The sequence below is a fragment of the Silene latifolia genome, chromosome X, assembly GCF_048544455.1.
Source record: "Silene latifolia isolate original U9 population chromosome X, ASM4854445v1, whole genome shotgun sequence".
Lineage (NCBI taxonomy): Eukaryota > Viridiplantae > Streptophyta > Magnoliopsida > Caryophyllales > Caryophyllaceae > Silene > Silene latifolia.
Window position 1 is genome coordinate 245,971,574 of NC_133537.1, and position 11,305 is coordinate 245,982,878.

At 39.2% G+C, this 11,305-nt stretch overlaps 1 non-coding gene across 1 annotated transcript; it reads right to left on the reverse strand.

The window, feature by feature from the left end:
* Positions 1 to 921: 921 nt before the first annotated feature.
* Positions 922 to 1,028, reverse strand: LOC141624216 (small nucleolar RNA R71). Its single transcript, XR_012534027.1, has one exon. It is a non-coding gene; the product is annotated as a small nucleolar RNA R71 (small nucleolar RNA).
* Between the last annotated feature and the right edge of the window lie 10,277 nt (positions 1,029 to 11,305).

The following is an 11,305-nucleotide window of genomic DNA, read 5'->3' on the forward strand; positions in this document are numbered from 1 at the left end:
TCTTATCTCAACCCAAATTGTAACACCCCTAGACACCACTACCTGCAATCGAAAATCCTACATCAATACCGGTCCCTTGGGATCCGACCTTTAATTGCCTCTTTACTAGTAGTAGAGTTGTTTGTGAAGCTATAAATATTGTTTTGGTCTAGGTGCTCCTAACGACAAGTAACCGAAATCTAAGCTCAAAGCGGACCGACCAAAAATGGCGCCGTTGCCGGGGATGGTGTTAACTTGATTTGATTTTCTTTGATTGTTATTAGTTGTGTCTTTCTTTGCCTTGGGGAAGTAAAACTTCTCAAGGTTTGTTCTAATTATTTTCAAGTTGTTTGATATTTTGCATGTCTAGAAGATCACAAGGTAACTTGTTACCCATTGATCACGAAATTGAAAGGACTTTGACAACCAATAGAAGACTTGCTAGAAATACTTTGAGAGGTATTGGTGAGGTTGCAGATATTCAAGCAAACACTATTGAGTTCATCAACCCTTTTGCAAGAGAAGGTGAGGAGAACCCAATACAAAATCAATCACACAATCAACCCACAATGCCTAAGTTTTCATCACATTCCGTACCAACCGAGGAGAACCTACCCAATGGAACTCCCACACCACAACACTTAACCGGAAATTTTATTGCAAAATCCGCATTTATCCAATTAGTTGAAAGAAGCCAATTTGGGGGGGATGCCTAGTGAAGACTCTCATTCCCACATGGAAACTTTTTGTGACTATTGTGATGCAACTTCACAAACCGGAGTGACTCAAGACCAAATTCGATGGGTCTTATTTCCTTTTTCTCTAATTGGCACCGCAAAACAATGGTTGAAAAGCCTTGATAAGGCTACTCTTGGAATTGACTCTTGGAAGAAGTTGGCTCTAACTTTCTACAAAAAATTCTACCCTCCGGAAAAGACTAGCATGCTAAGAGCTCAAATTACGGGTTTTAAGCAAAGGGACGAAGAATCTTTGTATGAAGCTTGGGAGCGATTCAAAGGAATTTGTCGCTCATGTCCTCATCATGGACTTAGCGAGTGGTTCTTGGTACAACAATTTCGGAATGGTCTTTATGAAGACTCAAGAAACATTCTCAACATGGGATCAAATGGTATGTTCACCAAAGTTGACGTTAATCAAACTTGGAACAAGATTGAGGAAATGGCGGTCCATAATTCACAATATAGTAGACCTCGCAAGGCTACTAGAGGAGGAAAGCATGAAGTGGACTCTATTACTCAATTGGGTGCTCAACTTAGTGCTCATATTGATACCATCAACTTGAAGTTCGAGAAGGCTATGGCTAAGCTTGAAGAAGCCTCAAAATCACCAAAGCATCATGTTAATGCCATGGTGGCATCTTCATCAATTCCAAGTGGGATATGTGAGAATTGTGGAACTTTGGGACATGACCAAAGTGAATGTAGGGGAACGAATGAGCAAGTGAATGCTTTTCAAGCATATAAAAGTGGTACCCCTTATTCCAACTATTACAATGAAAACACCAAATTCCACCCAAATCTCTCATACAAAAGCCAAAATGTTCAAAACCCTCAACCAACATACACCCCACCTCCCATGAGAAACCAAAATCAAAGACCCTTTTTCAACCAAAACCAAGGTTATCAAAATCAAACTCCATACAATCAACAAAATGACCAAGGTTTTGATGTTCAAAAAGCGGCCCTCCAAATGCAAAAGAATCAACAAGAATTTTTCACTCAAATGCAAAAAGATAGCCAAGCAAAAGACATCACCATCAACAACATCCTAGCCCACACAAAAATGTTGGAAACCCAATTGACCTAACTAGCATCTTCAAACTCTCCAAGACAAAAGGGGCAATTACCACCTCAAATTAATCCCCCAAGACATGAAACGGTTAGTGCCATTCACTTGAGGAGTGGTACGAGATATGAAGGACCAAAGAAGCAAGTTGAGGATGAAGTTGTAGAAGCTAGTGACAAGGAAAGAGTTGTGCAAAACTCTAGGGAAGAAGAACCCACCAATCAAGAAGTTTTAAAGAAAAGTGAAGAAAAGGTCAAAGAGAAGGAGCCCATTGTGATTAGACTTCCATTCCCGAGTCGTCAAGCTAAGCCTAAGTTTGATGACCAACTTGGAAAATTCATGGAAATTGTGAAGAATTTAGAAGTCTTGATTCCTTTCACGGAATTGATCAATCACGTTCCGGCTTATGCAAAGTACATGAAGGACATCCTTACGAAGAAGAAATCAATCCGGAAGCTTGAGACTATTGCCTTCACTAAGGTGAGTAGTGCCATCCTTCAAGGGAGTTCACCTCCGAAACTCAAGGATCCGGGAAGCTTCTCCATTCCATGCACTATTGGTGACACTACAATCAACAAAGCTTTATGTGACCTTGGGGCAAGTGTTAGTGTCATGCCATATTCGGTTAGCAAGAGGCTAGGAATGGGAGAACTCAAATGTATCAACATCACGCTTCAAATGGCGGATAGATCAACAAAGACACCTTTAGGGGTATGGGAAGATGTTCCCGTGAGAATTGGAAAATTCTTCATCCCGGTGGATTTTGTTATTGTTGACATGGAAGAAGACTCCAACATTCCTAATATCTTAGGAAGACATTTCTTGCACACCGCGGGAGCGGTGATCGATGTGAAGCATGGAGAACTCACCCTTGAAGTGGGAGATGAAACCATCGCTTTCAATCTTGAAAATACCATGAGAGCTCCCCGATTGCATGAGCCGTGTTTTATGGTTGATCACTATAGCCGGAAGGATGATAGGAAGAAGTTGGAATTTCAATGGAAAAAGAAAGTGGATGATGCTCCATCAAAAGAGCAAGAAAATAGCAACAATGACAGCTTGAAAAGCTCACTCATGACAAGTGAAGAAGATGGCCTCATTGGCCAAGACAAGAAAGAAGGAGAGTTGTCTCTATCAACTCAAGAAATTTTTAATGATCAAGTAGATGAAGTTTGCGGTCTTTGGGATGATGAGTTCGAAGGGATATTCAATCCCTATATTGGTAATGCTATGAACCAAGACCATCATGGAGAACAACAAGTGCACAAATCTATTGAGGACCTTTATCATGATAATGAGCAAGCTTTCGACTACTTCTTCAAGGTGTTGAGTAACATCAACAACACCTTGAACATGCCCCCTTGACATCTCACATTGGATGAGAGTTTGGTGGAGTCCTCCCTAAACCACCATTTATAAATATTCTAACTCCCTAACTTGCATTTCTATTATTACATTGCATTTTTGTCATTTTTGGGTTTATATTTTTGTGCCTTGATCAAGATATTCATCATTTTGAGAGAAGTGAGGGAGGGACTTATGATTTTATTGATGTGTAGAGCTTTACCTTAGTGTGGGGATAGCAATTGCCTAGGCTATTCATGCCTTTGTAGTGCCCCTACAATGAAGAACACGAGAATTGAAGAATGAAAATGACACGGGTTATGATGTACCCACGGATGGACCTGAATCCGTGTGGTCAAGGAGGAATCCGAGCATCCAAATGGACAATCCGCTCGTCCTGAAGAACCTGAGCGTCCAAAGTCACCAGACGCTCGTCTGGTAGAGCTGCAGAATACAAAAAAACTGGTCTGTAAAAGAATCCGAGCGTCTCAGCTGAGAATCCGCTCGTCTTGTTCTGGACGGCCGTCCTACACAAAAGATGCTCGTCTTTTTAATGGCAAAAATCTGGGATTTTCTCTGTAAAGGAATCCAAGCGTCCACCCAGAAAGACGCTCGTCCCTACCCAAGGATTCCGCTCGTCTTAGAAGCAAGACGCTCGTTCTGTGGCGTCTTTTCCTGAGCCAAACATTGAAGAATCCGCCCGTCCCGATCCCTGGTCCGCTCGTCCTCCACTGCGTTTTCAAAAATAACGGTTCATTTAAACCCCCTTTTCTCCTATTCATTCTCATTTCTTCAACATACAAACACTACCCACTACCCAAAAACCCCAAAAACCCTCATCCTCTCCATCAACAAAATCAAATTTCCTCAACCAAATCAAATCCAAACTTCCTCACAACAAAAATTAATCACTCCTTTTGCAACAACAAGTGATTCAAACACCAAAATCTTCAACCTTTGAGTCGATTTTTAGGATACAAAGCAATATTCATTCATCCTAAATCGATTTGGGTATAACTAAAAATTAAATATTTCAACCTTTCATTAGTGTAATCAAGCAAAGGAGAATGGCAAGAACTAAAGGAGGTAACAAGGCACCCCCAAAGAAGACACTTTCCAAAAGGCAACTAACTCTTCAAGCAAAACAATTGTCAAAGGCTTTGGTAGTCCATGAGGCAAGGTTGGAGGTTCAACAACAACAAGATCCCCTTATGGAAGCTACAACATCAACAACTCCGGTCATTGAACAATTATCCAATTATCCGAAGGTAACTTTCACTTTCGACTCTCATAGGGAGAAATTCATTCTCTTTGCTAAGAAAACCATCATGCCTACTAAGTTTATTTGTGAAGATGCATTGTCAAAATTGGGTGTTCTTGAACAAACCAAAACCTTCTTTGAGTCTATGGGATTGGGTAAATTGTTTACAATGAAAGAATTGACATACCCCTCCCTCACCTTGGAATTTTTAAGTTCTTTGAAAGTCACAAGGGTGGAGACTCGAACCAACATCGAGTTTCGTCTTGAAAATGTTGATAGACGCATAACTTATGGCGAATTGGGTAAGATATTAGGCCTTAGTGATAACCCGAAATATACAAAGACTCCTATCAAGTATGACCCCGCTCCTCTTTGGATGGCAATTTCCGGAAAGAAATTCATGCGCTTTCATGATTGTCGTGCTCTCTTAGTCCACCATCCGGGCATTAGAGTATGGCATAAGGTCATTGGGAATACTTTGATAGCTAGAAATGGCACAAATCATCTTACCAAACTCGATTGTATTCTTCTTGAGTCGGCCTTGAACATTGGGAGGGAATTTACCAAGCCATACAATGCTCTAAGACTTCTGGTTGAACGATGGCTTAATGTCGATTGTGGCAAAGAAGGCACCGCCTTTATTGTCAATGGAGGACTAGTTACCCATTTGGCTAGGCATTTTAACCGGGATTTCAACAAAAACAACACTTATGTGCCGGTTAAAGGAGGCCATCTTGTTGATATGGACACCATGATTCACAAGTTCAAGTGGGTCAAGCATGACACTCTTGACGACAAATATGGGTGGTTAACAAATGAAGCTAGATCCTTCACCTTGCCTTCCAAAATTTGTCGCTTGAATGTTCACTGACCGAACTACCTTCTCCCACTCTCCGAAGAGACCGAGTATATCATTCAACAACAAAGGGGCGAAATTGCCGAGCCCTCCTCCTCCATTATCACCCCACCTTACCCATTTGAATACCAAGAGTTCAAACCCAAGGATGTCGAAGTGGGAAATGATTACTTGACACTACTCATGAGGGAAATGCACAAGCAAGCTTACAATGATAGAGTGGATGCTTACAAGGCCCAATATCCGCCCCTCCTACATCTAGCTAGGCAAGGACTTCTTGATCCGTCTTGTCCTTTGCGTAGTTGGGCGGATAGGGAAGTATTCTTTCCTAGCATTCCTAGTGGTGGTAGACCGGGTGGAGAGGAGATGGTTGTTGAAGAGGGTGGTGACCAAGAAGAGGTTCAAGAAGAAGAGGTTCGAGAAGAAGAAGCTCAAGAAGAGGAAGAGGAAAGTGAGGAAGAACAAGCAAGTAAAAGTGAGAGTGGACATGATTCCACATCTATGGAGGTTGATGATGCCTCAAGAGATGATGATGATGATGATAGAATGGGTGAGTATTAGCAAACTTTGGAGGCTCCTACATTCTTACACCTCCCTTATGATTTGTCTACTTCTCTTGTTTTTATTTTATCTTGATCATTTATTTTGTGGAGTCCTAGCAACATTAGAGGACTAACACCTTGGCTCCTTTAAGGTGTTCTTTATCTTTGTTCCCAACTTGTAAAATCCAAAATGACAATCTTTAGTTTCATGCATTGCATTCCATGTGCATAAACTCCCCCGAAATTCATGACGTTAGAAATAATGTCTATTTTGGTTTGGGGAAGTCCATGCATATGCATTGGGAGCTAATTTAAATTATGCTCTCCGCCATAACAAAAACACATGCATCATGTAGTGTAGCTTAGTATAGTTTGCATTTAGTTTAGAAATCATGCATACTCATTGCATAATTTCCTATCGTATTAGCCATTGAGGACAATGCCAATACTAGTGTGGGGATGGGAAATTCTAACTTGACTTTTATTCAAAATCCAAAAAAATGAAAAATTTCGAAAAATCCAAAAAAAAATGAAAAATTGAAAATCCAAAAACATGTTCATTCCTTTTTAGTATAGATTTGTATATATTGTTTTGTATATATTGTGTTTGTTCATCCTACGCCACAACCGAGACATGAAGATATTGAAGACCGCATGGTATGATCTTTCCAATCTCCTTTTTCCTCTTTATGTTAATGACTATGTGGCTTTATTTTGATTGATGCGGTATAAACAATGTGAATTTAGGACTTGCATTTAAATTATTTGGCATATTAGTTGGTAGAAGCATATGCATTAGGATGTATATATGTTAGTTGCATCATGGCATATAGTTGCATTTAGGAATTTTTTTTGTGAAATCGTGTATTTGGGAAGCTTGACAAGTGTATATAGGCTCTAGTAGATGCTTTTTCTTCTTAAGACTTTGCTTGTTAGAATACTTATAAAACACCCTAGTATGTGTCATGCTAGTATCCTTTGACCCATGGATTAAGGCCTAGTCAAGAGTACCTTGTGGTGTGATAACTCCTTGGCTACCGTTTATTCTAAGGTGACCCTTAAAACCATGCAACCATCATTCATCTATGTTCTACCATACATTTTGTCATCAAAGGGAATGGGCACAAAAATTATTCAAATTGAGTTCAAGAAATGAAATGAAAAGTCAAAAAGTTTGCAAATTGCATCAAAAGAAAAGAAGAGTAACAAAAATAAAAACTCATATGCTTCAAATATAAGGCACCCTCGTTACTAATTGGGGTGACTTTGAAAATGTTCAAAAGAAAATGCAAAAGTTGAAAAGTTGTCAAGTATTGAAATGCCAAAAATCAAAAGAAATGGCAAAAAAAGAAAAAGTGTTCTCAAATGTTATATGCCACAAGAAATTGGGGGGAAAAACAACAACAAAAGCAAACTCCCAAATGAAACTCAAACACTATTGATCCCTTTATCCATCGTATCCATTTTTGTGCATGGTAGAGAGGGGACAACCCTTCTTCTTGTCTAGGCAAGAAGAGGAATTCCGCGATCCTCCAGTGTTTCTAACACCATAGGGAGCCTATTCTTGACAAAAGCATTTAACGATTGAGGACAAAGGTACCCTAGCTTGACACAACTTGGAGGTGATTTATTGGTATCCTTCTAGGCTTAGTAGTTTGAAGAAACCATATCTATGAAGGAGTGTGTACCCTTGAATTGCTTCCCCTTTAGATAATTTCCGCCACTTAGATGAGGAAAGTGGCTATTCTTTTTGTAGATGCATCCATTACTTGATTTTGTGTGCTTTAATGATTGGATGTGTCGCCATTTTGGCAAGACCCGCCTTGCCTTGCAAGAAGGCATCCTACCTAATGGTTGTCTTGTTGTGAGTTGAAGGGGCGAAGTGAGACCCGCTAATTGTCTCATATCGGCTATATTAGTAGGATAGTTAATAAGGGTCCTCGTTTTGTCACCTCTTTACTCGGGACGAGCAAAGGTTCGGTTTGGGGATATTTGATGTGATCAATATTTGAGCATATTTAGTCCCCGAAGTAGCCTCGTTCCTATGCTTTTTAGTGCATATTTGGGTCATTTACTATCTTTAGTCCTTTGTTTTGCATATTCTTTGAGATTTTGTTTCCTTGGTAGGAGAGGAGTGCAAACCTTGCATTTTCATGGCAAAATAAAGCTAAATTGATCGAATCTAATGACCAAGCATCAAAAGAGAAGACAAGACTAGAAGGTCTTTGTACATAATGTAGTAGATGGGCAATGATGAAGAAGATCCTTGCATCCCTGACAAAATCCCGGAGGATTGTTGGAAGAAGAAAAGAAGAAAAGAAGAAAAGAAGAAAAGGAAGCTGAGCCAGAATCCGCTCATCCCAACCATCGGGACGCCCGTCCAAAAGCTCCCCAGGACGCTCGTCCTTACCACCAGGCCGCCCGTCCAGCAGCTCCCCAATCCGCCCGTCCCGACCCTTGGACGCTCGGATTGTACTCCAGAGGGGCACGTTCTCTTCTTTCTTCATTTGAGATGCGCATATTTTTGGAAGACTAGCTAAAAGGAGGCCCGCATTTTTTCTTGAGAGGAGCGATTCCTCAAGGACTTAATCGTCATTTAAGCCCTTAGTAACCCTAATTTGTGCACCTAATCCCCACTATAAATACCCCATTAGTCTAATTAGATTATGATGTTCTTCTTATCAATCTTTAGTGTAGTTTATATTATTCTAATCTCTCTTAAATCTTGTAATCAACTTCTAATCAAATATTAATACAAATCTCATTTCCTTAATTTCTTTTTTGTTCATCTTTTATTTTGGGTAATTGAAGATAATTTGGGTTTATTAGGAGACTGACAACCTTCCATCAATCATCAAGTACTTCTATTATTCTTTGCATTATTATTTTGGAATCATCATTAGGTATAACTCTCTTAATCCCTTTTTAATTATTGTTAATCATCTTCATTTATTCATCGTGTTTTGCTTTTGTTAATATGATCGACAACCTTGTTAACATGTTCAACTTGATAATGAGTGAGTAGTTTCCTTAACTAGGGTTAATGGGTAATTAGGGGAAACCAACATGGGGGATGATTCATGCTTAATTTAATATGTTCACATAATTTATTTGCTTGCTTGTTGTGATCTCAACTTATGCACATGTTATGTTTAATGAAATGCGAGCCTATGAATCCTTGCATTTTTTACCCATCACTTACCTTTTCAATGAGACTTGTAAGACATAAACCAACTCGAGTCTCATTAGACCATGCATATAGTTGAGTAGGGAGGATTAAGTCGACTTGTAGGTGTTGTATAATCTAATCGATTCGGTTCCAGGACCCAAACCTTCCTAGGATTGTAAGATATAAACCAACTAGATCCTATTACAACAATAATTGCTTGCTTATAGTTTGAGAATATGTTTGTATGATCAATTCCCATGAATCCCCTATGAACCCATGACACCCTAGTGCTTTTAATCAATTGTTTATATCTCATTTTAGTCATCTTGCTTGTTTAGTTTAATTGTTATTTAGTTTAGTGATCTTCTTATCTCAACCCAAATTGTGACACCCCTAGACACCACTACTTGTAATCGAAAATCCTACATCAATACCCGTCCCTTGGGATCCGACCTTTACTTGCCTCCTTACTAGTAGTAGAGTTATTTGTGAAGCTATAAATATTGTTTTGGTCTAGGTGCTCCTAACGACAAGTAACCGAAATCTAAGCTCAAAGCGGACCGACCATGAGTCCTCAGGGGTGCTCCCCCGGTATTATTACCATGTCTTGAGATTGTGATGAAATGGAGATGGATGTATTGGGTTTTGTGTGTCATGTGTATGGTCGTAATCTTGTGGCAGTGGCGATTATATGTATTATTGAGACTAACTTTTTGAGAGAGCCTCGATTAACTTGTCATCTATTTCCGGTTTTTCTCTAAAGTGTTGATCCATATGATATTTCGATCAAAGTCCAATTTTTATTGTAATGGTATGGATGAGGGGATGGTGAGCACGAAATGGAAGGCGCGTTGGACTTGCTTGAGAGTGGCGAGTCACCTCCATTTCGATTTGGGAGTGAGTTATCACTAGAGACTTTATATATATATATATATGCAATTTATATGTATAATATATATATATTATATATATATATATATTATATGCGGGAATATATATATATATAGAAATAGGATCTCATGCGAACTTAAAGTTGGGCAAGAATTACGAATTCGACTAAAAAAGCTAAACCATATAATAATCACGCGCGTTTGATCCATTATATTAGACCAAATGGGTGGTTAATATTAAATCCCAATCACCCCTGAGTCCCTGACTTCCAAACTTCCCTTCAACATTTCTATATTCTCTCGTCACTCCAAACACAAACCCTACCATTTTATCTACTTCTTAACGATTACGCCTAACAACGGAGCATCGAAAGTTTAACCGACTTCAAATGTGACTAATCCCCGCCCTTTTCTCACACCTCACCATTTTCCATATACATATACACCACATTACCACCCCGTTTATGGAATAAAATCACATTGATGCCTTATATGACAACATATTTCCCGTCAATAATGACACTTATAGATTTAGAATATCAAGTCAAGAGCATTTACGGTATTTATTTTTCGAAATTTCTGGTCATTGTTTGGAGATCTAATAATTAATAAACGAAATTGAATTTAAGAAAACCATATTAATGGTGTCAAGAGTTGTAGTTATGGTAATGAACCAATGGTGATGATTATGAGCATAAAGTTATCGTTAAAAGAATATAAAGCGAGAAAAATAAGAACTAGTAAGGAGGTTATACGAGGAATATTGTCGGGAAAGGAAACAATGGCGAAGGAATTGGGTTGAAGGGAAATCGTCTCGTCGGAGGTTGTATGTAGCCTCCTTTAATCGTGGTGTTTGTGAGTTTATAAAGCGGTGGTTTATGTCATTTTGTAAAAAAGCGAAATAAGAAGATATATCCTCTTATTGTTGGTGTTGGTGTTGTTGCCGAAATCGTTGGTGGCGTAAATATCTATTGTGGCATGATATGGTTAGTGGTGGTTTTCAATAAGAGGAGAAGGGTAGATCATTTTTATGGCTACTCTGGATCCGTGGTGGAGATTTTGCTCTACGACAAAAACAAAAAATGGACAAAACGGGGTGTTTATGTTAGTCGGTGGTGGTGGTGGTGGGTTGATCCGGGTGATGTCGTCACTCATCCAATCAAACACATTTATAATACTCAACAAACAACTAGTTAGCGGTAAGTCAAGGTCGATCCATGGGACGGTGTGCTTTGGGTTCTAAGTCTATCTATCTCAATTTATGCTAGTGTCACAATTGATGGGGTTTGTAGTTGTGTCTAGACTAATGCAAGCAATAAAGTAGAACGAGCAATAAAAGGAAAGATGTAAACAATTGATTAAAAGTGCTAGGATATCATGGGGTCATGGGGAATTCATGGTGTTGATCATACAAACATGTTTACAAGGTTGCAAGCAATTAATGTTGTGGAGGAACCG